Raw genomic sequence first — 27,824 nt, 5'->3', positions numbered from 1 at the left:
ACTGTAGGGTGTTGTGGGCATGGAAAAGTGTTTCAATCCTATGAGAGAGACAGATTGGCTAATGCTTTAAAATCTGATAGATTATGTACTCTTTTAAAAGCCTGGTATAATCCTCACTCATGAAGTTTGATCAAGTTCTCAGACTGATAAATTTTGAGGTCCAGCAATCTGTGACGTCCCATTAAAACAATTTATTCACCTTACTTAAGAAGTAATGGATTAGCAGATACAGAGGAAGTGACATAATGGTACTTTATGAGTTATACTCGCTTTTGGTAAGGCCTGATGTGACATTTTCAGATATACACAATGAGCAAAAGATGACATGTGGATGACAGATTGGAAAATCACTCCCAAAAGTATTAGTCAGTTTGAATGGAGATGCTGAGTAGGCTTATAGCAGAATCTGTACTGAATCCACAGTTACTGATTTATCTTCGTTAAAGACTTTGATGATGGAAGAGAGTGAATGTTAGTAAATGTGCAACTAACAACAGGGTAAAAAAGTTGAGAATAAATTATTTCTATTTATTTATGTCTATGAATGGATGACTATGTGCAGCTACTGATGTAGACTTAAATACAGAGACTAATTAGAGAGGTGTGAAAAAAAGCAGCAAGGCTGGCAAAAGCTTTTGAGGATATGAAATAAGAATACTGAGGGGCAAGTCAATAGTATTCTTCAGGAATAATGTTTTAGTGGGGCATGTTGTGATAGGACAAGGAGTAATAGTTTAAAGTATTAAGAAAAGAATAATTTCTGAGGGCAGTCATCATTATCCAGGTTGGACAGGCTTCCAGTGGGATGGTCGGATTTATCAAGTTCACTTCGTGGGCACACCCAGCCCATGAGGCACTTTTATCTAGTTCACAGTCTTACTCCTGTAGAAGACTGTTCAAGCAGTAAATGTCATGTGAGCAGCTTAAAGACATGTGAGCTAGAACAGCTGCATGAGACTATCACTCACATGCAGTGACACTGTCTCACCAGAGAGCTTCCAAAACTCGGAGTCACCTGCGAAGGCAGCTGAGGCCAGATGACACAGGTGGGATGGAGTAGAGAGACAATTCTAGAGGAATCCTAACTTTCTATAGAGTAGTTAGTTCAGAAATAAATCACATGCTGTTGCGGTGAACCATGACCAACCCCAGGGCAAGCCCCAAAAGCCTTGAGCACCCCAAAAGCTGCGATCCGTGCCTTACCTGTAGCTGCAGCTCTCCCTTCCCCATATTTCTCACATTCAGTTGCATTTCCAAAGAGTTCTATGTTCTTCAGCAGCTAATTGGTCTATGTTACTCCTCCTCTCCTACCACTTCCCCCATTGGCTGTAATTCCTTCTCCCCACCCCAATAACACCCCCTGGCCGATGTATCATTGGTTACTGTGTGTTTTCCATGCCTGCTTGTCAGGCCACAAAACCATCCCTCCAGGCACGTGGCTTGTCTTTCCTGGTGGGTTTCTACCCTGCAATAAACTGTCTTTCCCCACGTGGAGTCCCTCTGCTTTATCTTGCCTCCTTTGGGCACCAGCCGTCGGGGAGCCAGGCGAACACGAGCGGGTGCTTCGCCGGCTTCCCCGCGCCGCGGTTGGGCTCCGTCTGTCCCGCTCGGGGCAGGAGCAGTTTGCTCGGTACCAGGACACTCACCCAGGATGGTACTGCAGCAACTTGCCAAGCAAGATTTTCTTACACTTCTCCTTATCCATGTAAGCCAGGTTTGCTGTTCAGACAAGTCATCAGGTGCCAGTTTGTGCCACTTTGTCACCCAACTTCCTGCTAAATGGAAGTACCTTATGAAGCTGTTTATTTGCCTCAAACCATGGTCACACTAAATCAGAGGTAATTTAATCAGTGACTTAAAACTGTAACTTTACTGGAGCTGAATAGAAGCTTTGCTCTCGGAGTTGTATGTATTTCAGTCACCCATTCATGTGGTGGAATTTATGGCTGCTGGACAATGACCAAAGCGATGTTTCCAAATCTTTAAGACTCTTTGGTCTCAGTGTCGTGGCAACATGCATATTTTTGTACAGTGTATTGAGTTCTGCACACCCTCACTGGTGACACTCATGGAACAAAGCTCACTGATGAACCATGTTGCATTGCCACTCCTTGGAGTTTAAATGACGCTGCAGACTCCTCCTGTGACCGTGTTGAAGAGAATGTAACTGTGCTGCTATGCTCACTGAAGGCATTTTGCTTGGTTTGTGATGAGGCTGAGGCATCCTACAGTCATCACAAGCTGTATCACCTAAGTAGGATTTTCAGTTCAGGGGAGGAGCTCTCAGCATTGACAGAAGAAGGGGAAGGTCTCAGGCTTCCTTTGATATCATGAGTTAGATCCTACGGAGATTACTGAAAAATTACTGAACCAGTTTTTGGCTCCCTTGTAATATTTCTTTTCATCAGTAGTGAAAAAATGATAAAAAACCCATGAAGAATGTGTAGTGATGGGACTTTTCACCAGATCCACAAAACCGTTATATCAGTAAAAGGAACACAACAAGCTGGAAAGAGCAGGCAGATATTAATGTCCTGTCTGATGAAACAAGAGCAATTTAACCGCTCTGACATTTGGAGGGCAAAGATGTGGTAAAGGTCAAATCTGGCTTCCCATTTCTTAGCTGCACTTACTGATCATGATTGATTGTTGTGTCTGGTGCTTACCACATTTGTCGCTACCAGAGAAGAGTCTGGCCTTGCCCAGGTAGTCCCCAAGTGCAGTCCCTTCCTTCATGCATGTCATGACTGTGTATCCTGGGAAAGCCATACCTGAAGGTCAGACATTTATTCTGTGTTTGAGGTAGTTTAGAGGACTTGGTTAAAAAATATGTTTTGTGAAGAATCTAGAAAGAGGGTCAGATTGCGTCACAAAGTTTTGCCCTGACATAAGCTTCTATCAAAAGTCCTTAAAACTAAAATTTTCACATTAAAAACATTGCGTGAGAAAGTTAATTTTCTGCAGAAAATACTTCTAGTGAGGCCTTTCAACTTATTTGATGCTGCTGGGTTTCTTTCCTTGTTTTATTATTGCCACATCTTTGTTTCATAGGACAATTGAATGAATCTCCTCACACACCCATGTGTGGTTCAAAACACTGATGTCTAATCCAGAAAACCACTGCTGTCTTCTTTTTCCGGTAGTCTGCCTATTTATCCTCCTCCAGAATTTCTTTGGCTTGTCTTAATTTACCTTTTCTTTTGCAGTGACTGTCAGTGGGGGTGTGCATGTCCCTAACAAAGCTGCCTTCCTTTTCCACGCTCTTCTAAGGTGCATTTTGTATCTGATTTACTGCAGGTAACTCCCAGATGTAGATTTCCAGCAACAGGCAACAGAATTCTACTCCAGAAAAGGAAAAATCTTATTTTTTAAAAGTATTAATGGGCAGGAGGATAAATTATTCCATTTCATTTGGAACACTGGATGTTGTTTTGGGCCAAGATTCTGAAGTCTCTCGTGTTCGCTCTTGGACTTCTTATGGCAACTTCATCGCTGCCTGCATGAAAAAACAATAATGGATAATCACGCAAGGGCTTTACCAATATAGGAAGTATTCTTATCACACCTTTCACCTGGGTCCCAGTGAAGCAGCAGACTTTGCTGAACAGTGAGTCCAGAGGGGTCAAGGACCTGGTGAAAGGGCTGGAGCAATAGTCTGATGAGGAGCAGCTGAGGGAGGTGGGGGTGTTTAGCCTGGGAAAGGAGGCGCAGGGGGAACCTTATCACCCTCTACAAATACCTGAAAGGAAGGTGTAGGCAGTTGGGAATCAGTTTCTTCTCCCAAGTAACAAGCAAGAGGTTGAGAGGAAATGGCCTCAAGTTGTACTAGGGGAGGTTTAGACTGGATATTAGGAAAAATCTCTTCTCAGAAAGTGTTCTTAAGCTTTGGAACAGACTGCTCAGGGAAGTGGTTGAGTCACAATCCATGCAAGTATTTAATAGATGTGCAGATGTGTCACTTAGGGACATGGTTTAGTGGTGGACTTGGCAGTGTTGGGTTAATGATTGGACTCAATGCTCCTAAGGGTCTTTGCGATTCTGTGATCCAGTGATACCTTCCAGAGGGAGTGCAGCTTATCAGACCAGCCAAAGGAGCAAGAGCTCATAATTTACCTGCTGAACTTGTATTTTGCTTTGAACAGCACATCTACTTTTTCAGTCTGCATTTCAGGGAAAAGTTCTATATTGGGTTTGGGAAGAAGCAAAGATTTCTGAGTACAACAAATGACATCAGGAACCTGACAATCAGATTGTCTTTTTAAAATATACCACTTTCCTGGAAAGAAACTACACTTGGTCAGCAAAAGTTGGAAAATAATGCCTGTTTTTCAGGCTCCCCCTCCACTGCAAGTGGCAGCCTTTTACTTTACTTAGAGCTTACTATAGTGCTCAGTGCAGAGCTTCACAGTGGCCAGAAGTCACTTGTGGAGTCTCACTGGGGTTGGTGTGAGCAGATCTTGTCCTCAAAAACTAATGGAATAACAAGAAGGCAAAATCATCTAATAATAGTAAATCATTAGTGTTAGAAGAGAGATAAACCAACTGCACATAGTGACAGAAAGACTTAATGACAGTGAAGGACTGGGATATAGAACCACAGATGAAATTCTTTATTGGTAAGTATAAAAGGGTGTACATGGGAATCCAATCCCAAATGTATACAGAGAGTGATAAGTTTCTACCCTGTTGTTAGAAGATGTTGGGATTACAATAGGTAGGTCCATGAAATGCTTAGTAGCAGTCAAAGACAAGAGCATTTTGCAATTATGAGAAGAACTGAGAGCAAAGCAGTAACAGGTAAGTCACTGCATGTGTACATCATGGCAGGAGCAAATCATAACTACTGACTCCTGCCCTTGTTGCTTCCCAAACAATTCCCCATCTTAATATGGATAAACTGATATTTGCCAAGGCACAGAGAAGACTGGCAGGGATAATTAGAATTTTGAGAAGGTCAAGCAAATGAGCTACAGATCATCCTGCAAGAAATAAAGACTGAAGAGGACTATGATAGAGGCTTAATTAAATCATGGAAGATATGGAGAGTCAGAACAAGGAAGGACTGCATTCTAGACCAATAAGGGTATTAAGGGTCATCAAGTAAAATTGATAAGTGTCAAATATGTGGAAGGAGTTGTTTTTTTGCACAATGCAGTAAAGTTTTGAAACTTGCTGTGTGATTAGCTTGTGTTAGTTCAAAGAGGAATTGTGTATTTCCTGAGGGAAAAATCTACTGAATGTTGTTAAATACCATCCTCTCATCTAGGAAAAGACAAAAATAAAAATTACTGGAGCAAGGGAGATGATTATGGAGAGCTTTACTGTAGTTTCACCCTGCTTTTCTCTAGGAGTGTTTTATTAACTATTAATGAAGAGTAAGGACTAAGTGCAGCATTGGTCTAACTCTGTAGAGCTCTTCTTATATTCTTCCAATTTCTAAATCACATAGAGTATCCCACAGGCTCCAAAATCAACCAGTAAAATCATTCTTCTGGCTTGTCACTGCTTAGTCACCCTACCATCCTGCCCTAAGCTGTCTGACATTCACTCTGTGAAATTCAAGCTTCTTAAAGTGCTCCTTCAGAAAACTCACAGTTCTTTCTCCTCCCAAATTTTCCATCTGTTCATATTTTATATTGTGTCCGAAGACCAAACTTGCACTGTCAATCACTCAGCTGTGTGGTGCATTTATATGCACAGAATAATCTTCAAAATTGCTCTTCTCCCTGCTTTTACCTCAACTCATCCCACCTCTCTGATAGAACAAACCTTAACTTTTTTTCTACCTCTTTTCTTTCAAAATATCTTTTTTTTTCTCAAATGATGTAATCTAATTTTGATATTTCTTTAACGGCACCAAAAAGAAATACATCAGTATTTTCAATAGGAAAATGTATTTCATATTCATAGGGGTTTTTTCACCACGTTGCTCAACCTGTAAATATACTGCAGCTAGGTGCAGATGTTACCATCAACACTGACACTGACTTTTCTCTGTATTTTGAAGTCCAATGGAAAGGGAAAAATAGGCTCTGCCTAGTAAATATACTATGCATGAGTTATGGATATCCATGTAATAAATTTGTGTATTATTTCCCTTTGACAACGTCACCAGCTTGATGCCCTTTAACCTTTCTTCCCAGACTAATTGCAATATTTTAAACCTGGGAAAAATACCAGTCAGTTGACATGAAAGTAAGTTTTCCTGTATGAGAATATCTTCTTCATCTCTCAAATTTAATCCTTAAAACTTTCCTTCTATATTTGTCTTGGCTTGAGGCCATGAATAAGCCATATTCAGTCTGGGTCATTATTTTTGTCTTCTGTATATAAAAATCTACACAACTTTATTTTCTGGAAGTCATAGTGAAGAAATTTGACTTTATCTTTGGTTAAAATGTGATTTTTTCCTCTCAGTGGGATACAAAATATAACTTACAGACCTAGGAGCTACCAAGATGCAAAATTATTCCCAGTGGAAAGTTATTTCCATATTGAAAATATTATTTTGCATTGAAAATATATGGAGGAAAAGGTTTCAGAAATATTTCTGGACTTTTATAATGGCTTCATACAGAAGGACACTTGGGTGGTGTAAGAACGGGAAACTGTGGTGCAGAGGATAAACAACACCAGCCTCTAACCTTTAAAAAACATATCAGCTGACAGGCTAAGAGAGTGAAAAAGGAAAGGGATGATTAGCACTTGCATGGGCTGCCCAGTTTCTTTGTATTTTGAGTTATCCCTTCATCTCAAATGTGCACACTGAAAGGTTTTACACCCACAGCACCACTCACCCTCATGTATCTCTGTGTCTGACATGCACAGGCTCCTACACCTGATTTCCTGCTGTCATGCTGCTGGTTAGTTTGGTTGCAAGATCTCCATTGTGGCTCTAGAATTAGGCAAGGATGCTGAGAACATGAAGAAATTTTACAGGTGGGAAGCTGTTGCAGGATATATCAAACAGTACAAGCTGGAGAAGAAACCATGTCAGATCAACTGCTTGAAAAGGGTCATCCAGCACAAATAAGGGTCACAGTGGTGACTATGCTATCAGAATAAATTTCTGTTCTTATAGGTATTTTTAAAAGGTCATGATAACTTCAAGAATCACAGTCACAAAATCCTAGAATGGCTTGGATTGTAAGGGACCTTGAAGATAATTTAGTTGGAACCCCCTGCCATGGACAGGGACACCTTCCACTAGACCAGGTTGCTCAGAGCCCCATCCAATCTGACTTTGAAGGCCAGGACACAAGGACACCAAACTGGTTAATTGTCTACTTCAAAAATATAGAATTTTTAATGTTTACTGGCACCTTAGCTTTAGACTCATAAATGTATTTTTCCTCTTCTTCTTCTGGGTCTCTTTTCCCAGGTAAAAAGTGTCAGGACCAGAGGAAATGGCATCAAGTTGCACCAGGGGAAATTTAGATGGGATATTTGGAAAACTTTCTTCCCTCAGAGGGTTACCAAGCATTGGAACAGGCTGGCCAGGGAAGTGGTGGAGTCACCATCCATGGGGCTACTTAAAAGCCATGTAGATGTGGAATTTGGGGACATGGTTTAGTGGTGAACTTGGCAGTGCTGGGTTAATGGTTGGACTTCATCTTGAAGGACTTTTCCAACCTAAATTATTCTATTATTCTATGATTCTTTACTTCTTGCTCCTGTTCTGCTTGTCTCTAATTATAAAGAATAATTCCTTGATTTCAATGCAATATTAACTTCAAAGAAATAGACAATATATGTAAAAGTAAAATTACCTAGAGAGGCAGTGTAGTCTGTATCTTTTCACTCAGTCTGCATTACATTCTCAAAAAGAGAGAGAAAAAAGCCATTCTGATCATGTTTATAGATGAAGTGCAGACAACAAAGGATTGGTGATGTTCAACATTGAGTTCTGTCCTGAGCATATGTGATGCTTTTGAGTTCAGTGATCAGAGTGTTTGTAAATGAATTAGGCTGTGGAATTCCAGATTCTTTGATGATGGTCAAAATATTAAAATGTAATGGAAGAGGGGAAGAAAGGTGTTTCACTGTCCTAGAGATGGAGACAATGCATTTAGGCTTTACTTGCAGCAACCCCAGTCCCAACCCACTTTGCTTGACTTCACTGAAAATCCAGGAAAGAGGCATCAAGGTTGATTTACTGTAGTACAAGGAAATGCAAAGTTGAAGAGCACTCCAGGCCCTGTGTTGGAATTCAATAATGAGGAAGAAAACTGTTCCATACTAGTCCATCAGACAAGCTTCATTTTGCAATTCATTGACTATTTGAGCCACTGAGTCACAGACATATTCAGAAGAAAGCCTTCACTGTATCAGTATCTTTACAAGTGTCTTGATTTCAAGTGTGTTGTGAGTTACTATGATCTCCAGAACTCGGCATTACAGAAGTTTATACCTATAAATGGAGAGAAGGAAAAACATTTAATTATAGACCTTGTAATGCTGTCAGGTCATCAGTCAGGTAATGTCATCAGTCATGAGCTGGATTCGATGATCCCAGTGGGTCCCTTCCAACTCAGAATATTGTGATCATGTGATTCTCTAATGTCACCAGTGATCAGATATCAGATTTACAGAAGCTACTAAATCTACCACTAGTCCTTGTAGTAATTTGTAATAAATAACTCAAACCTATGACAAGGATGTGATACTTTGTCCTCTTTGATATTGATATAACTAACAAGAACTCAATTATATGTTTGGCTTGTGGATTGCTTTTGCAGACTTTTGTGGAGGGAGCCATGTGATAAATCACATTTATTACATACAGAGAAGTTTTTTCCACTATGCATCCTTTTCATAGGTCAGCCCAATGAACTGCTTAAAACAGTTATGTTTTACAAAATGAGTTTCAGAAGGTTGGGTCACCATAAGGAAAGATTTCTCCCTTTCTCTACCATAGTATTTTCTCCCCCAAATTACATAGAGAAGACAAAAAGGGGTTTTATGAAATACTATGTTTGTTATATGGTTTAGGTATTAACTTATAAAAGCAAAGTTTACGTTTTTTTAAAATGTGATTTGTGAACAAAGAATCAGAAGTTGGTGACTGAGAGATGGATAAACATAAACACTGTGCATTAGAGAGATGGAGAACTATGAGAATGGCCTTAGATAAGTCAGGAAACAAGAAATAATTATAACAGTATTTGTGTGAGTTATCATTGTTCTTACAACCATTTTATATTAAATGGGATTTAGATGCAACTGGGGTTATCAATATAGGAACAAATTGTATGTGGCTCAAGAGTCAGCTGGTTTTTCTGAAGAGTGGGAAGGAAATTTTTAAAGTCTTTGCTCATGTTGATGGTAGATTTTTCCATTTTTGTTGCCATTGCTCTTCACTCTTGAAGGTGTTATTCTGAAACTTACTGTAGGATTAGTAGAAATTTTATTTGTTTTTGAATTAACTTTATGAGTCTTTTCTTCACTAAACTGTGAGGTCTCCATAATTCATGACTTTGTAACTTGCAGCATTGGATGAAAAGCTGCATGCAATGCTCATCCAGCAGAAATAGTTTATGTGTCAGGATTTAGGAAATACAAATCCTGTAATTCACTAACAACAACGAAGTAAGAACAAGACCAAAACAGAATACTTTCATGATACATGAGTCCTATAAAACCTATAACAAACTAAACCAATACATGCAGCACAATAATGCAAAATATATTCTTCTGCAGAATTTAGTCTTTTCCTTTCATTGCTCTCAATAGGTTTTGGCGTAGAAAATTCTACACTGCAGGGAAGAGAACATTTCTTTGCTAGGTAGACTTTTTCTTAGGAGAGACCATTTGGATCTGCTTCATGCCTTGAAATGTAAGCCTTTAGGGACTATAATACACAATGTGCACAAGAGAATGTATATAAAGATAAAAAAAGGACAAGAGTATTCCCCAGTGATGCAAATCCTTGTTTCTTAAGAATTTATGAGTTGCCAGCACACAGCTACTGATCTGAGCCTTGACAGCATGAGAATTTTCAGGGAATTTGTATAAGAAACCTGTCAGAGCCCTGAGACACCATTAACTGGGCAGAAGGAAAAGCCAGTTATATCTGTGATCAAACTGGATGTTTCAGGAGGTAAAGGCACCGTGATTTGCAGACTGCATAATTCCTGGGAGTGAACTATTGCAGGATATGTCGCACAAAAAATTTGTAAACAATATTTATCTGGCTTCAAATGTGGCTGGTAAATTTACTAGAGAAGAAAGGACTGTGAGCAGTTCAAGTCACACACCATGTCTTTGTGAGGAAATCCCTCTGCAACAATCACAGACCGAGACATCATTCTTGGGAAGCATTGTGGAATGATTACTGTTTTCCTACACACCTGCTGAGCCATCCGTTCCTGGGGATAAGATATCAGGCTACACAGACCTTCTTCTCCATGCAGTACATCCATCTTTTATATTCCTAACCCCAGGGTGAAAATGGAAATCAAAGGCTCACAATCAGAACAGAAAGAACTGAAAAATGTGGGGAAATTGAGTTATGTATCTGCGCATCGATGTTTGTCATAATCCTCTGAGCTGCTGATTCAGTGCTGTTTCCAACAGAAATCATAATAAGACAGCAGCTTGAATTGCCTTCTACTTGTTTATACTTCTTCCAGATCATTGGAGACAAAGTACCTGCAAAGAGGAATGATTCTCTTTCAGTTAATCACCTTGGTACATTGTAAAGAGAAGCAACAACTTTAACAACTGAGCTTGCTGTAAGAATGTTGACAGATGATTATTATGTGCAGTAGATGAAATACTAACTGCTGCAAGATCTAAATACAAACCTTCTACAGACCAAGGGAGGATATTAGGTTTTCTTTGTTGTACACAACACTCATCTGCTTTACACCACTTGGTTTAATGTCTTACAACAGATCAAGCTAATGTGACAGTGAGAAGATCCTTGTGTGAGGCAAAATATTCTTGGGAAGGTGAAGCTTTAGGGAGAAAACCACCAGCATCCCATAGGCTTAACATTAGGTAAAGATAATATTGAATATAATACTGGGTTGGGAAGTGAAGTAGCCTGAAGAAAAAGTTATGCAGAAAGTCAGCATAAAGAACATAGCACTCTATTATGGGAAAAGTTTTGTTTTGCTGCTTCAGGCTAGAGTTGAGCAACCCCCTGCCCTCCTTTTTCTTTTCATAGAAACATTAAGGTTGAAAAGACCTCTAAAACTGAGTCAAACCATTAACCCAGCATCGCCAGCTGCACCACTAAACCATGGCCATAAGCACCACACCTACAGGTTTTTTGAACACTTCCGGGAATGGTGATTCCACCACGTCCTTGGGCAGCCTGTTCCAATGCCTGCCCACCCTTCTGATGCAATTTATGAGTGCTGGAATGGGATCAGCTGGAGACAGTGGATTCCTTCTCAGGTTTGTAGATGCATATCCGGCATTCAGTATTTCATCTGCTTTTTGTAGACCAATGATTCTGGCTGATTCTGATGGCAGAGATGTGAATAAAGCATGCAACCACTCTGAAAGCTGGGCACAGGTCATCAAGGCTGTGAGTCCTCAGGAAACCTCTCACCTTCCTGCACTCATGGATATTTTCTTTCATACCACTGAACAGATTGTCTAATAACCTGTGCCTAAAATGCAATCCTGTCAAGAAATTTTAAACAGCCATATGATGAACACAAACCTCAAGTCCCAATTCAGTAAATTCAGCAAAGTGCTTTGGAGACTCAGTCTCTAACTTACATTGAGGTAGAGATCCCTGCAGGAAACCTGAAAGGGAGCAGCAAAGGTGGTGATCCTTCTCCACTAGCCAAGTCTTTTTGTACCCACATAGAAGCTGAATGTGTTCTGTCCAAGGAACGGAGGAACTGGGAGGTGAACAGGTCTCTTAAAAAATGCACAGCATGGCCATGAATTGGTCTTAATATCACATGAAGGATATATTATACATAATTACACTTTGTCTCATTGGCAGTAGCAGGGATGAGACTGGGCTGAGTGAAAATAACATGTCACTGGCAAAAGGGGTTAGAGAAGACACTGGAGACCTGCCTTTGCAACCACCTGACAGGGTAGAAATCTGCTCCATTTAAGCACATGTCAACTTAAAGTATGTATAATAATGAATGCATGTTCCCCAGAAAATTCTGAAGTTTAGAAAACTGAATTTGGTCAATGATTTCTCATAGCAAAGCAGAAAACTTTGTGGAAAGGTATCTGCAGTGCTTCTTCATCTTGAGGGTGAGCTGTAACACAACAGAAAGAACCTTCTGAGTCTGTTACTACCACATAGTAGATAGACCAAAAAAAGGGAAATCAACCCTGCCATCTGCCACCAAAGCTGTGTGGGCTTTCATGGATCTGAGCAGCCACAAACCTGCTGATACCTAAGGTCTCAGGCCTGCACTGGGAAATTACAGCAGACACAGGAACATCTTTATAACCTGGTCTAGATCCTGACCCACCGATCTGCTTTAGATGCAACTGTGTTTATGATAGAATCAGAACGGTTTGGGTTGGAAGGTGTTGGGGTCCCTCCCCTGCCGTGTAGCCCTGGGAGAGGGGCCCTGAGGGCACAGACACGGGGCTTCCCTGTCCCTGCTCAGCCTTGTTCCCATTGGTTGGTTTGTGTTCCCTGCGCGGGCAGAAGGACCCTTGGTCCGTGACTGGAACAGTTCCTGAGCAGAGCTCCGGCCATGCGGCTGGAGAAATAAACATCTCTGAAACAGCTATCAAGAATCTGTCCATATATATATTTCTTTTCCACAGGACTCCTGGTTTGATATAGGCGTGTTACAGTATCCCTGCTGTAACAGGAAGGCACCTCAAAGATCATCCAGTTTCAACCCCCCTGCCATGGGCAGGGACACCTTCCACTAACCTAGGTTGCTCCAAGCCCTGTCCAACCTGGCCTTGAACACTTCCAGGGATGGGACACCCACCACTTTTCTGAGCAACCTGAGAAAACATGTTTACAGTCATGCTAAAAGAATACATGGGCACTGATGACATCCTTTGTATGTCCTTTGGGCCTGCTTTGAGACCTCCCGTTTGAGGCAGGCATCCGTCCCCTCATGGACACCCGCCCTGATGGGGCCGCGGGGACAGCTGTGAGATGCTTCCGCCAGGGCAGAAGCTGCGGCGTGCGGCAGCAGGGGGGACCGGGGATTTGTCTGGAGGAGGGGTGAAGGAAGAGTGTCTCCAGCTCACAAGTCAGAGCTGAAATTCAAGCAAAAATATCCCAGCTAAGGGCTTTTTATTTAGACACTGAGCTCAGGGAGGAGGTAAAAGCAGAAACCACCTGTTTGCTAAGATAGAAAGGGCGTTTCCTTCCCACACTGCGGGGACACAGCTCCCCCAGTTCTCTGCCCTTCGGGGAACACGTTTCTCAGCCCCTCGGGCCGGCACCCGCAGCCCCCTTCCCTCGAACCTCTCTCTCATCGCCCACATCTCCCACCCCCCCGTCCCCCAGCCCACACCCCCGGACCGATCAGTCCCGGCCCCATCCCCGGACACCCCCCCCCCTCCCCTGCCAGCGGCGGGGCCCGCAGCCCTCCCCGCCCAGCGCTTCCCCTCCCCTCGCTCCTTAAACCCGCGCCCGCCCTGCCCGGCCCCTCTCCGGCCCCTCTCCGGCATCGCCGCCGGCCCGGCCCGGCTCCGTGCCCGCCGCTGCCGCCAGCGCCCGCTGCCTTCCGCTCCATCCTTTCTCTTCTTTTTCTTTTCTTCTCTTCTCTTCTCTTCTCTTTTCTCTTTTCTCTTTTTTCTCTTCTCTTCTCTTCTCTTCTCTTCTCTTCTCTTCTCTTCTCTTCTCTTCTCTTCTCTTTTCTCTTTTCTCTTTTCTCTTTTCTCTTTTTTCTCTTCTCTTCTCTTCTCTTCTCTTCTCTTCTCTTCTCTTCTCTTCTCTTCTCTTCTCTTCTCTTCTCTTCTCTTCTCTTCTCTTCTCTTCTCTTCTCTTCTCTTCTCTTCCTCTTCTCTTCCTCTTCTCTTCCTCTTCTCTTCCTCTTCTCTTCCTCTTCTCTTCCTCTTCTCTTCCTCTTCTCTTCCTCTTCTCTTCCTCTTCTCTTCCTCTTCTCTTCCTCTTCTCTTCCTCTTCTCTTCTCTCGCAGGTGGGGGTGCACAGGGGATGCAGCGTTTTGCCCATCCCTGCCGTGTCGCTGACAGGGACCTGTGAGCGCGTGTGTGCGCAGGGGGGCTCAGGGGAGTGTGTCTGTCTGTGTGTGTCCCTGTCCCCGAGTCCGTGTCCGTGCGTCTGTCTGTGCGCTCCTGCCCCACCCGCCCATCAGCACCCCATCCCCGCCGGGCTGACAGCTCTGCAGAGCGCACCCGGATCAGGAGCCGGGCTCCAGGTACCACTTCGGGTGGTGTTGTGTCTGTGAAGGTAAGAGGACATTATTGGGTTTGCAAATCTGGCACCTGGGGCACTGTTACTGAACACAACTTCTGCTGTGTCTTTTTCATTTTTCCCTCCAGCAGGGAGGAATATCAAATTCAGAAGACTAATTTTTTTTAAACTATGCAAACATGCAGGAACAGGGTCTGTCTTTTACAAAGGAAATCCAGAAGGATCTGTGTTCCATTATTCTTAAGCTGGGTTTATTTATTTCTCATTTAGTCAACAACATTTTCAGACTAGAGTGTGCTAGGTGAGTCTGTCACCTGAATCAGGTTTGGTCAGCCCTCAAATTTGGATTAGCAGATGTAGAAGACTTCACTGCAGGTGATAAAGCAGCAACTGAGGGATGTGTAATGCCTTCATTGAGGAAAGCCATTGACAGGAGGTTGACAGATGTCAAGATTACACTATAATCAGTGTTTTCAGTGTTGGGTCTCAGAACATAAATACCTTGGGATTTCTGTGACCTAACACCTTCTTGTATTCTGTCTTTGTGTCAGTGCAGTTTATATCAGTATCTGGAAATACCTTGCTGTGTTAACAAGGTATTTTCTTCACATTTATTACAAATGTGCTGTGCATCACCTTCTAGCTGTAACCTCCCAGCCTTCCTCTAAACTGCCTAAATCATCCTTCTCTTCTGTGTTTTCACATTGCTAGAGTTCTTAAAAGTGTAGTGACTGCTGACACTTCACAGCATTAGCGTGCATGTGGTGCTGTGCCTGTTTGCATGTATTTTGATTAAAATCTTAAAATAACACAGCCCATCTGTGCAGTGTGGACACTAATAGGATCATTCTCAGGAAGATGCACCTGCAAAGTCTATCTGTATTACTATGTGCTCAATTACCAACCAGAATTACTGTGGGTGCATGCCTGAATCTTTTTCTCTTTGATGAAAGACTGGTTAGGCACCTGTTTTGGGGGAGTTTGTATAGATAATAATTGATAAAATAATAGGAAGAAGTGTTGCTAAATAGGTCAGGCAGGCAATTGCAAGGTTTATTCCACTTCAAAAACTATATCACTTTTTTTGTTTGTTTTTTTAAAGAGTAAGAATTTAGTAGTTTTAGCTAAAGTTTCAATCCTACCAACTATCATATGTATTTTCCACCAAGATGCTGCTATTCTGAATATACAAATACTATGGTCTGGACAGCTGGGACAGTGTCCTGAAGTAACTTCTAGTTAGACATATCAAGTACATGAAGATAGATTTTATATCAATGAAGTGTTTATAGAATACTATTACAAAAGAAACTCTTGAATATGTGTTGTAGATTCACTGTGCATCTTCAGTAAGTATGTTGTGTTCTGTTGCTTCCAGGAAGAGGCAATGTTGGATATTTTGGCATCTTTTCTGGTGAAATGGAGAAGAGTCCAGTTCTGAGCTTAGGAATGGGCAGCCCACCAGCTGATGAATGTCATCTGGTTTTGTGCAGAATTACTCCAAGTAACTTGCAGAAAGGCGGTCCTCAACACATTGCAAAGCAAAGGGAGGAAAACAGGTCTTTTGACTTTTAACCAGCAGATGACAGTGCTTCTCTCTCCTGGGATCAGTTTGGGGCCAAATCTTGTTTGTTTTAACAGAAAATGATAGTCTCTCTGATTTTAGTGATTGTCTCTTGAATTTGAGTGAGACCTGTGCCATGAATGAGAAGAGTTTTTGGGTTGCAATAGCACATCTGATGGAGGACTCATTGCAGGGGAAGTATCTGTCTGACTCATGTTACTCTGACTCATATTACTACAGTGGAAGAAAAGCTCCCCAGTGGGGATCTAACAGAGGAAGAATGAAGTGGAAGGATTAGTTTATTTTTTTGGTCTGTGGGAAGGTTTTTCTGAGCTCAGATACCCAGAGAATGTGTGGGTGAGCATGTCTATAGCACCTATACATACAATACATACACAGAAGTATTTTCTTACTTCTTCAGGCATTTCATACGGTTTTAAGGCAAACATCTTCGCTACATGCCGGAGCTAGCTTTTGATTCTGGAGATTATGATACTGAAAATAATAGGAATAAAAGAACACTTTTGTTTCCAGCATGTGATAACTTTCTTGCTAAAATATATTTCTGAGATTTGTTCCATTATTATCTTGGCTTCAAAGGATATTTCAATTTGTCATACTGCAATGCTTTATTCTAAAACCTGTTTTGATTAATCACTGCTGGGTGATCACAATTCCTCATGTTGAAAGACCATTCTTAAATTCTTCCTATTTCTCATAATGAGGATCAAAATCTTTAAGAAAAAAGCTCACATTATATCAACATGTTGTCTGTACCACCACACCTGAATGGTACGAGTGGTACTGGACTATTTCAGCTCTTCAGGCAATGCCAAATTCCCCAGTCATTCTTACATGAGCTTTAATTATGTATTATCTCCTATGACACTGAAATATCTCCTTCCAGGCTTCCCAACTCTATTTCCCATTGCAAGAAAATGTAGTGGTGCATTTTTGTCTTTAAAACTGACTCTTTAGAGAAGACTTATTCCTGCAGGTCTTTCCATGGCTGAGTGAGTCTAAATTCAGGAATGTTGGGTCCTTACTGGGTGCTGCTCACTTTGCATGAGGCACTACCAGCTGTTAAAAAGATGTTTTGGAGTTTGAGAACTCATGTTTGGGGAGTGAGGAAAGGGGGAGACAGCATCTACAGAAATCACTGAACTGTAACTGAGGAACTGTGAACATTTTTTTTTTTAAATTCTTGTAGCAAATGCAGGTACAGCAGGAAAAACACAGGAAAATGGACATATTGGAACCTAATCCCCTTTGGACACAAACTCATTCTGGCAATTTTCTTCATCATGTGCTTGATTTTACTTGGTGTTTTCCTAGAGGCTTCTTCTAGTTGCTGCTGGAAGTTTAGTGATCCCCTTCAGTGGAAATCACATCAGGCTTCTGAAGCTGGCAGGAGCAAAGCTTGGCTGAGATGGCTGTTCCAGCTCCATGAGCGGAGCCAAGCAGAGGAATGCATTCTGCAGAAAGAAACTTCTGCAAAGCTCTCCCATGGTGCTTTTGGGAGGCTTGCAGGTCTTAAGTCCTGAAGTGATCTGCTCAAGGTTCACTCAGACTTGCCTTCTCCTTTGCAAGCAAGTGAAAACTCACAAGGCAATAATCATAACATTTATTTTACAGTTTTTAATTTCAAATTTTGTTTAAAATATACTGCTAGGTTTTGTTTGGTTGGGTTTTTTTTTTTTTTCCGGGGAGAGGAGGTCTTAGTCCTAATGTTCTTGATTTATAAATATCATCAAGGGTCAGTAAATAACAGGTGAAGTTAAGGGTTTTTACCTTAACAATGCAGCTCATTGAAGTGTAGTCAGGAACTATGGATTGAGGATGTTGCACTGGCAGCCTTTGGCAAGTCACTGAATCTGTGAACAGTCAAATCTTCCAGCTGTGAATGAGATAATATTAGAAGGAGGTTTCACATGAATTGTGGCCTTAAGTTCCTAAAAATACCCCAAACAAATCAGAAGGTCTATATTAGTTCAAAGCATCTTGATTTCTTATTAATTGAATAATATATTCTGTAACAATTTGCAACATTTATAGAATTTTAGTTGCAAAGAGACACTAGCTGGAGCTGATTTCTTGATAAGTATGGAATCAGAGAATAAATTATCAGTTTAGGTTGGAAAATTAAATTATCAGAGAAATTAAATTAAATTAAATTATCAGAGAATAAATTATCAGTTTAGGTTGGAAAAGACCCCTAAGAACATCAAGTCCAACCATTAACCCAGCACTGTTGTGTCCACCACTAAACCATGTCCCCAGGTGCCACATGCATTTTAAATACCTGCAGGGATGGTGACTCCACAGCTCCCCTGGGAAGCCTCTTCCAATGCTTGACAACACTTTCAGTGAAGAAATTCTTCATAATCTCCAATCTAAACCTCCTCTGGTGCAATTTGAGGCCATTTCCTCTTGTCCTATCCCTGTGACCTGGAAGAAGAAACCAACCTCCTCACAGGTCTTCTCTTCAGAGATAACAGTGGAGCACACAGATCCCTACAGCCCTCGTTTTCCCTCTCAGGATTTTTCCTTTATGTGATCTCCTTTGCCCTTGCTGGTGCAGGCTGCCATGAGGGTTGTGATCAGCAATTACAAACCCTGGGCTCGCAATCACAGCAGAGGAGCTTGGCTGGGGGCAAGGGGTGGGGGGAGTATGCCCTGATTTCTTCTTCCTGCTTTACTCCTGATGTCCAGCTCCACTGACTAGGCTGAAAAAAATTATCATGTGAATGTGAGCCACGAAACAGGATGGATAGTTCTGCTTGTGGGACAAGTTGCTTCTTCCTTTCTAGTCTGAATATGAGGGTGGGGGTGGACTGATAATATTTATTTTTCAGCATCACTAAAAGGTCAGTTGAATAGCTCAATACTTCTCATAGCAAAGAAAAAGTATGCACACACTGTTACTGCCCTGAGAAAACTGATTCAGGATTGGCAGTAGGTGGGTTGATGGTGGATACATGACCTACCAGGGACTTGTGTTATAGCTTGGAGATTTAATCTGGAGTGGGGAAAAAAAAGCAACAACCCATCTCTGTAATAACAATTATTGATATACAACAGATATGTTGTTTATTGGAAAATTTATTTCACAAATCAGGTGATGCAAGTAGTGAGCCACCTTTTGATTCCTTGTACTGCCAGATGCAACCTAAAAAAAAAAAGTACATTTGGGAGATCAAAGTGGGCTGAGTTGCTATTCTTTATTACATTGAGGTTTTCATGGCAAATATCTGGTACCTCTGTGTACAGTAACAAGGGTCTGAGATTTCTGGAAGTGTTTTGACTTTAGAAAGCTTCTTCCTGTAAAGCAGTATGAATACTCTCTAAAAACTTCCCATTTCTTTCCTAGTACGGAGGAAATTCAGCAGTAAATACTGGGCAGGTGCCTGTGAGCTCTGGTACTCACTTGCAAATCCTTGCTCTACAGAAAAAGCAAAGCAGCCTGTCCTGGGAGCCCACTGAGGAGTCACAGATCCCAGCCCAGGGTGTGTGGGGCTGCAGAGCTGGCCAAAAAGTGCCAAACCTGTACCTGATCTGATCACATGCCACAAAGCTTCTCCAAGCTGAGTTAGGCTTGATTATTCATTAGGAATGAATGAAACAGAGTTACAGGTCATGTTTTGCAAGTGCTGTCAGTCCTGATTATGCAGTTGTGTAGATTTCCTCTGCTCAGGGAGTGCTGTTACCACAGAGCTCATCTACTATGCAGTAGATGTAAGTTATCCTTCTCCAGCTCATCAGAATCTATTTACTTTGCATTGATTCAGTTCCTTAGAAATTAATCTTTGATTCTTTGCAGAACAGAAGTATCCCCTGAGTTCGGTATAAGCAACTTGATATGATTATTGTTATGTCCTGAATATTGATTCTTAAGTGATTTTAATAAGAGATGTCAAAACTGCCATATTTCACTTCACAGTTGAGGGCAAGTTTAAACTATTGACAGATTTAATTATTTTTGGACTCATGGTCTTTGTTCTAAGCTTAGTCAATACTTGGTTGTGGTTTGACTGCTTATTGCCCAAATGCAATTTTTTTCAGTGCTCAACCATGTTGAATTGTGTTCCCTTGGTCAGCACCAGGTATTTCCTTCCAGAGCAACCTGGTTAATACTGATTGCCATAGGAGGAATTACTCTGCCTATTGATTGCAAAGATTTTCTTTGAGCTGTAAAGTTTAGCGGTACTGGGGGATTTCTGCTGGCTCCATACTTAGTGTGAAACTAATGACCTCTTGTACGACAGAACTTCACTAATTCCAACTTCACCAGCAGATAAGGGCTACAGATAATCTGTGTGGACTCTCTTGATTGCCACTGCAGTTCCTAGAAATGAAACAGCAGCTGGTACCTATTTCACAGCACTTCTGGTGCTGGACATCCCTGAAACCCTTTATCTATTTCAGAGGTAGGACTGCTTTTTCTTCACAATAAATTAAATATCCTAATGAATCTACAAGGAAAGGAACACATGGTTTTCAGTCCATTGTAATGCTTGATAAAAGAATGTTTCTCAGTGCTTATCTTTTCAAGATATACCAGAAAATCTGCAGCAAACCCCACTGACTGGGTCTAGACAGGGTGGTCAGGCACAGTGGTTTTAAATCCTGACTGGGAAATTAGTTCAGCACCAGCCAAGAGACAGCAAGGCACTGCTCTTCTGTAGCACTTGGAATTCTCCTGTTCCTGTGTGAGCACTGACAAAGCTCAGATCTGCCTCATTTCCATGATCTGCAGCAGCACAGCCCAGGATGCTCAGTCTGGACACAGGACCTGATGGTGTAGCTCTGCCATGGACAGTGCTTCATATCCTGCTGAAAGAAGAAGAAGAAGAAAAACAAAAACCATTCTTTTTTAAAGGACAGTGCTTTAACATAGATAATAAATCTGTTCAGCTGCCCTGGGAGGCTGGGGCAGGAGTGTGGCTCATTCCTAACAGATGGGTTGACAATCCTTGTTCAAGTCTGATATTTCATAAGCCACCTTGAGCTGTTTCAAGGCAATTTCCCTTGTCCTGCTTTGCTGTTTAATTATGGTACCACCTCTAGAGTGTTTCTGAGAGTGGTTTTTATGTTTTCTGGAGGTTTTTCTTAATTATACGGATAAGTACTTTTATGATTGATTTCCAAAATTAAAACAGTTTATAACTGGGCTTATATTAGCTCCTTTCTTTGCCATCCCTTGGGTTTATTACTGAGTACATTTTCTGTTCAGTTTTTACTCAAGCTATTTGTATATATTTGGCTACTTTTTTCTTCTCCTTTTAAATTTGCTGTTCTGCCATTATTTATTTTTATTGCTGCCTTGGATTTTTTTCTCATTTTCGGTATATATTTTTACTGCCACATTTTCTTCCCTTAGCATCCTTTTCACTTCCCTTAGCAGCTGTTCCCAGACTATGGGCCATGACCCCAGGCAGGCTGTGGCAGTTACGAGTGGGCTACAAAATTAAGTTGCTAATTTTGGATGTGGTGACACAGGGAAGTCAAAGAGCTGCTGATTTCCTTCAGCAGTTTTCTGAGCTAAGACTGATAACATGTAGGAAAACAGATAAAGCATCAAGTACCCTTATACCAGATTCCACTGGTATGATAAACAACTTAAATCTATTTACTCTTATTTCAATTTCTCCTCATTTTCATGTCTATGGCTCTGCTCCCTGTCTCTCCCCCAGAGAATGTTTTTGAAGGCAGTAACTTCTAAGGCATGTTCTGCCTAGCCAAGGAAGCCACAGAGGGTGCACTGAGTTTTGGGGAGTTTTGGAAAGTCTGTCCCCCTAGTTGAAAGAGTTGCTGGCAGTTTTGTAGGTCTTTAGGATTCAGAAGAAAAAAACAAAACAGAACAAAACAAAACAAAACAAACCAGAAAACCAACAAAACAAAAAAACCCAAATGAACAAAACAACCCAAATCAAAACTATACAAGAAAAATCCCACCAGAAATAAGCAGGAATAACTCTGTTTTAACCAGTGTCACTTTTCCCCTTAGCTCTATGCCTCTGTACCTCTCTTCATTCGTGACTTGCAGATGCATCATTTTGTGAGCTTAATTCCCTTACATAATTGCAGTGGCCCATGGCATGGATGGACATAACACAGGACAAGAGGCTGTGACACTGGTTTGTGTGGCATTTACCTCTCTTGGGTCTGTCTGCCTCAAGCAGAGAGGCTGAGTGTGTGTGGAGATGGGCCTTTCCTGTCCAAGATGTCATGCTGGGTCACTTCACCTAGATTTAGATGTCTGTTGTTGATCCTCAGTCTCAGCCAGACATCCCTTGCTGCCTTAAAATGGTGGAAAAAATACAAAGTTTTTCAGGGTAATTTGTCTGACCTTTTTGAAATATGTTACTCCCCAGAAGTGTCTGTTCCTCTTTATGTATTATAGAGGGCTGGCAGCTGGTTTACTCAGACACTACACTGTAAATCTCTGTATTTGGTCAGAGGAAACCTCATCATTTCAATAAGGCTCAGCAGAGTCTCAGCAGGACTGATTGCCCACAGCAGCGTGGAGTAGCCATGTCTGTTGACCCAGTATCAGTGGTATCTCTCTGTCAATAAATTGAAAAATTTTGTATTGATTAAAAAAACAGTTTGGGTGAGCAGGAGGGTCTGGAATAGCTGTAGAGGGGTGATGTGACTATTTATCCCAGGTATCAGATTTAGGATCTTTCAGGAGATACACAAAGTGTTAGTGATGTCGTACAGCTGAGTGTCAAAGATGGCAGAGGTAGCATTAGGCTGTTGGACTGCACATTGTTTTTAAAAACCCCTCTCTCATCCAGGGTCCGTGGAAGAGGAGGAAATAAGTTGGCTTTGGGGAATACCAGTCTTTGGGTTGATTTAGTGCAAGTTTAAGACAATTCTGACACGAAGCCAGTGTTGCTTTGAAACCAAAATAATTGCTGGAACATGGTAGGCAACAATTTCCTGTGAAACAGACACTTGCATAAATGATCATTTCACTTATTTACACTTAGTTACAAATAGGACAAGGTTTATTAATTCTGATTTGTCATTAAGAAGTTCCGCAGAGAATGGATTTTTTCTTTTGTCAGTCCTACGCTGTCTGCAAAAACTTGGCCTTTATCTACTCGAGTGTCTCAATTAAAAATTGGCCTTTATCTATGGAGTCTCTCAATTAAACAGCAGTATTATGAATACTCTTGATTCATGCCTAGGTGGGAGGATCTGGGCCATGTGCAAACAGCTTTTCTGCCTCATTACCAGCTCTTCTTGTTTGGCTAACTTGTTTGCCCGATCAGATGATAAGTGATAATCCCTTCTGTCTTCTGTGACATGATGCTGAATTGGATGGCTGCAAAGCTCGTAGGAGAGTTTTTCTCCTTCAGTACCATTGGGAAGAATGGGAGATATTAGCCCCTTTGGACTTTTAATGCTGTGTACTCATGGGCTTAGTGAAATCTTGTCTATTACAAGGTAAATCTTTCCACAGAAGGATCAAGTCTGGTAAACAGGGCACCCTTTGCTCCTGTCCCAGCTGAGATAATGTGGGACAGGAGGGCCTTGTTTTGGTGTGGGGCTTGGACAGCTGAACTGATCTTAATTCTGAGTCTGTCACAATTTTATACAAAATGAACCATAGAAATTATAGAATTTTTTGGGTTGAAGGGAACCTCAAAAATCATCTTGTTCCCACCCCCTGCCATGATCAGGGACACCTTCCACTGGCCCGGTTTGCTCCAAACCCCATCCAGCCTGTCCTTGTACCTCCAGGGATGGGGCATCCACATCTTCTTCATCTGAAATCCATCCCCTATCCCCACCTAAAAAATGGCATTTTAAAGACCAGGTGACAGGTGAAGAGTCTCATTATAACCCTATTTTTCTCACCACCTGCCTGCATTTTTTTATTCATTGCCTAACTTGCATTTCTTCGTGAAAAACTCCATCTTGGTAGCTGCTCTCATTGCAAGAGCAGCACCCGGACGCCTGAGCAGTGGACAAGTGACCAGGGGAGTCTTGTAGGTTTTGCACCAGGTCCCTGCTGTCCTAGAGGGTTTTGAAGAGAGTCAGTGATCAGCATTTCATGCTTCTGGAATTGCTGTTGTTTCAACTGTATGGCCTGCTGCCAAGAGCAGAGTCTTCTTCCCAAGAATTTGAATGATTATTGGCTCAATAATCATCTAAACCACATAATTCACACCTAAGCAGCATTTTCCTTTGGTCCTAGGACTTGTGAAATCTTTTATTTTACAGGAGATGGTTCTTTTACCTCATGATTTTTCACAAAAGACAAACTTTTGGCCTTCTTGAAGAAGTCAAACTGAATCACAAAACACTCTGAATTTCATCCCCTGGGACACAAAATCACAAAAAGTGAAAAGAATGGGAGCTAAAAGCTAACAATTGAAGAAGGAGCTTGTAAAGTATTAGATACCAGGGAAAAACTTTCAAAAGTTTGTGCTATTATTTGCTAGGAGAAAGGAGAAATATGAAACCCATTTCTTACTAAATTAAAAAAAAAGTTAGTCTGATACTAGAAGGAGAGTAAACACATCTTCCATCAATGATCACAGAAGCACAGAATAGCCTGAGCTGGAAGGGACCCACAAGGCTCATCGAGTCCAGCTCTGACGTGAATGGTCCCCACGGGGATCGAACCCACAACCTTGGTGTTATCAGCACCAGGCTCTGACCAACTGAGCTCATCTCAGAACAATTTCACATGCTGCCATCTGGTTCATAATGAAATAAATTCTGAAAACACTGGAGAATGCGGGCATCGATCCCGCTGCCTCTCGCATGCTAAGCGAGCGCTCTACCACTTGAGCTAATTCCCCATCAGTGGTGCCACTCGAGTGAAAGTGTTAGGATGAAATACTGAAAATACTGCTCACTTTAGTGACCATGTTCAAAACATGGCAGGCATGTCTAGTTCAGTGCCTGCTTCTGTGCTGTAGGGTCCCAAATTTCAAACTTCTAATGAGAAAACTTGTTGATGAAAATAAGTAGATTTTCTGTATGGGTGGGTATTCAGGCCTTACTCAGGGATTACTTTATATTCAACTCTATATTTAAGGCTCAAAAATTCTTTTGCTAAGGTCCTTCATTGTATCACCTGAATTTGGGGAGAGGCCTCTGACCTTGTTCCCACTGATGCTTTCTTAGACAGTAAAAACCAATTTTTTTGGATTTGTTCTAAACAGTGTGCAAGCAGAATGGGAACTAGTAATAAAAAATTAATGTAATCTTTCCCATGGGCTTAATGTTTTCTGGGAATAAATCCATGAAGCTTAAGAAGGACTCTGTCACCAGCAATTATTTTCTGTGATTTAAGGTTTCAACAGTGTCTTTGATGTTACACAGACTTAAGTGGAAAATGACTCCCAATTTATTGATGCTTCAATTGTGTTGTCTTTATTTAGAGACAGATTCTGTCATTCCAATAAAAAATTACGGAGTGCTTTAATCTGCTAAGAGGTGTGCTGAGATACCGGTGGGATTGCCTGAACATCGATCCTTTTGTGAGCCATGCTACTAAATCAGCAGAGCCAGCAAAGACTAAATCACATATCTCAGGGTGTGGTGTTTAATAAAACAATTGTCTGTGTTGGCTTCCACTGACGTGATAATTTCAGAAGGCATACCTGAACTATTAAAAATGCTTAATTTTTAAAATGTGTAAGTTTAAAAATGCATATCTTTTCTAATGCTTTCAATAATTGTCAAAACTTGTAGGTTTAAAATGATGACTTAATTGTTTTTTAAAAATTGTATATGACAATATTGTGAAAAAATAACGCCCTCAGACTGCTCTCTTCAGCAAACCAGGTGAGCTGGAAGATTTCTGGTAACATCCTTCCTAGGCAATTTCGTCAGGAGATACTCGAAATCACAAACTAGAAGCCACTGACCTGCGAGTGCCAGGCAGCAATCTGAATTAAACGGGTATCTGCCAACCCCAGTGAAATCCTCAGTCCATGAGTGCTGATCCTGGGACGAGGAGACGCTCTGGTGGATCTGCCAGCAGAGGGAAGGGGTGTTAAGCTGTGCCTGTGTGTTCCCCTGGCCAGGCAGAGGAGCCGAGGGCAGCAATCATGGGAGGCACCACGGCAGGGGTAGCCCTTCCTTACTATCCTTGTCTTCTGCATTTGTGGTGGCTCTGAGGCTACTTTGGTCCCTGGGAGGGGTAGAGAAGTTCCCAAGTTCTGCCCACATCCGGCCCGTCCCTGCCTGTTTACTTGCAGGGCTGTAGCCTGCAGGAAAAGCATTCCTAAAGGCAATCCTCTGCTGCAGGACAGAGCTCAGGAATAAGGTAGGTCTTAATGTGCCTCAGAGACACATGGATGGAAAAATACTTCTCCTTCCTCTCATTCTTTTCCTAAAATGAGAAATGGGGTGATATAGTCCATTCCTAGATTAAATATCTGAATTTCCCTTAGAAATGTTCCCCTTGCTGTGAGATTCACACTATGCAAAGGCAATGCTCCTATTTATAACTTGTGGCTGAAGAGAAGTCTCTCATTAAGTAGAATCATCTTAGAGTAACTGTTGAATGGATTTCAGTGCTTTGGTAACATTTATTTTAAGAGCTTGTCCTCTGCAGAAAGGTGGGTCAGCCTCAGCATCAGGGTCTGTGTGGCTTTATTCAGACTTTGCACTTGTGTGTGTCCTTTGGAGTTTGGGTTTGCTTTTTTTTTTTTTTTTTTTTTTTTTTTTTTTTTTTTGTGGTTGTTGGTTTTGTTTTCATTTTTTTATTTTTGATTTACACTAATAGAGTTGCAGCTGCACATCAAGATGGAGCCAGGCTCTGAGGTATGAGAGATTTGCTGTGACAAAAAGTAATTGGTTCCTGCAATTTGGAATCTGATGAAACTGAACCATGTTAAGGTTGAATACTTAGCCTGCTCTTGCATGATCTTTCCAATAACTCATGCTCCTTTGAAGTCACTTCATTGTCCTGACTTTCCTGGGTTTGAATTGTTGCCAGCGAAACTGAGTCCTCCTGGTGTAATTCATAGACAAGAGTTATAAACCTGACACTCTTGCACGTTGGTATAGGGGGAAAAAATCTTTTTGCCCCTAGGATGTTATTAGGATCAAGATGACAACTTGTGAATATTTTCCAGGTATCATAATGCTTTAATATATTGGAATGTTGAATAACATCAGTGATAACATCACAGCAATGTGTGACATAGTGTTTCTCTTGCCCTGAATTGCAGCTCTGTTCTAGCTTATGGTGGACATCAAAAGTTTTAATGCTCAAACTTTTATTATAGATTTTAATATTATTTCTGTCTTTTAATACTTTGAACCTTACAAGGACATTAGCTATGAAGTACACAAAAACAGGGAAAACAGTGGTCTTATGGATATCTAGTGGCATTCCTGTGGATATAACTGAATATTTTAGAAAAGTAATAGAACTGGCTTTTATGAATAACATCCCAAAGCAAATCTTCTGGAAAAAATCTTACAGTCTATGAAGGATTTATTTGTGCATTTTGTTTTGTTTTCCATGGTGAACTTTTCATAAATAGTATAGTTATAGGTGAGGTGGACAAGCTGCTTCATGTGAATAAATGAATCGATACATCAAACTAATGCAGTGGTGTGGAAAAGCAAGAAGTGGCCTATTGACAGTGAGAAGAGACTTGAGGGGTGTGAGGGCGGACACGCTTTTCAATTTGCTGCAATAAACATTTTTCCAAAGACTTCACTAGTGGAAGTTCAGTATAAAGACTGAAGACCTGCATTATTCTCTCAATCTTTTGTTTCTTACACCTCAGAGGGAAATAAAATTCTGCCTTCTCAAAGGGGAGACCAAATGTGAGGAGATGGTGCTTTTCTCTCTCAGACTTGAGAGTCAAAGCTATGGTTCATGTGGATGGGACCACCAAAGAGAAGAGTTAAGCCCGCACCAGTCTTCTGCTCAGAAGATTGATC

General features: G+C 41.4%; 1 protein-coding gene and 1 non-coding gene across 3 annotated transcripts in view; one reads left to right on the top strand and one right to left on the bottom strand.

Moving 5' to 3' along the window:
• The first annotated feature begins 14,035 nt into the window (after positions 1–14,035).
• The window catches only part of COL22A1 (collagen type XXII alpha 1 chain), a 227,815-nt gene continuing 214,026 nt past the window's right edge, over positions 14,036–27,824 (top strand). Inside the window, exon 1 of one of the 2 annotated variants that reach the window (XM_048287054.1) lies at positions 14,036–14,368. The gene's annotated coding sequence lies outside the window, so the exon portion shown is untranslated. Of the gene's footprint in view, positions 14,369–26,109; positions 26,191–27,824 lie in introns of those variants that run through there. The other variant, XM_048287055.1, reaches the window with a different exon arrangement.
• TRNAA-AGC lies at positions 24,643–24,715 on the bottom strand. The gene has a single exon. It is a non-coding gene; the product is annotated as a tRNA-Ala (tRNA).

The sequence above is a fragment of the Corvus hawaiiensis genome, chromosome 26 (genome assembly GCF_020740725.1).
Source record: "Corvus hawaiiensis isolate bCorHaw1 chromosome 26, bCorHaw1.pri.cur, whole genome shotgun sequence".
In the NCBI taxonomy this organism is placed as follows: domain Eukaryota; kingdom Metazoa; phylum Chordata; class Aves; order Passeriformes; family Corvidae; genus Corvus; species Corvus hawaiiensis.
The sequence above is the reverse complement of the archived record's forward strand: the minus strand, read 5'-3'. Positions and strand labels throughout refer to the sequence as shown.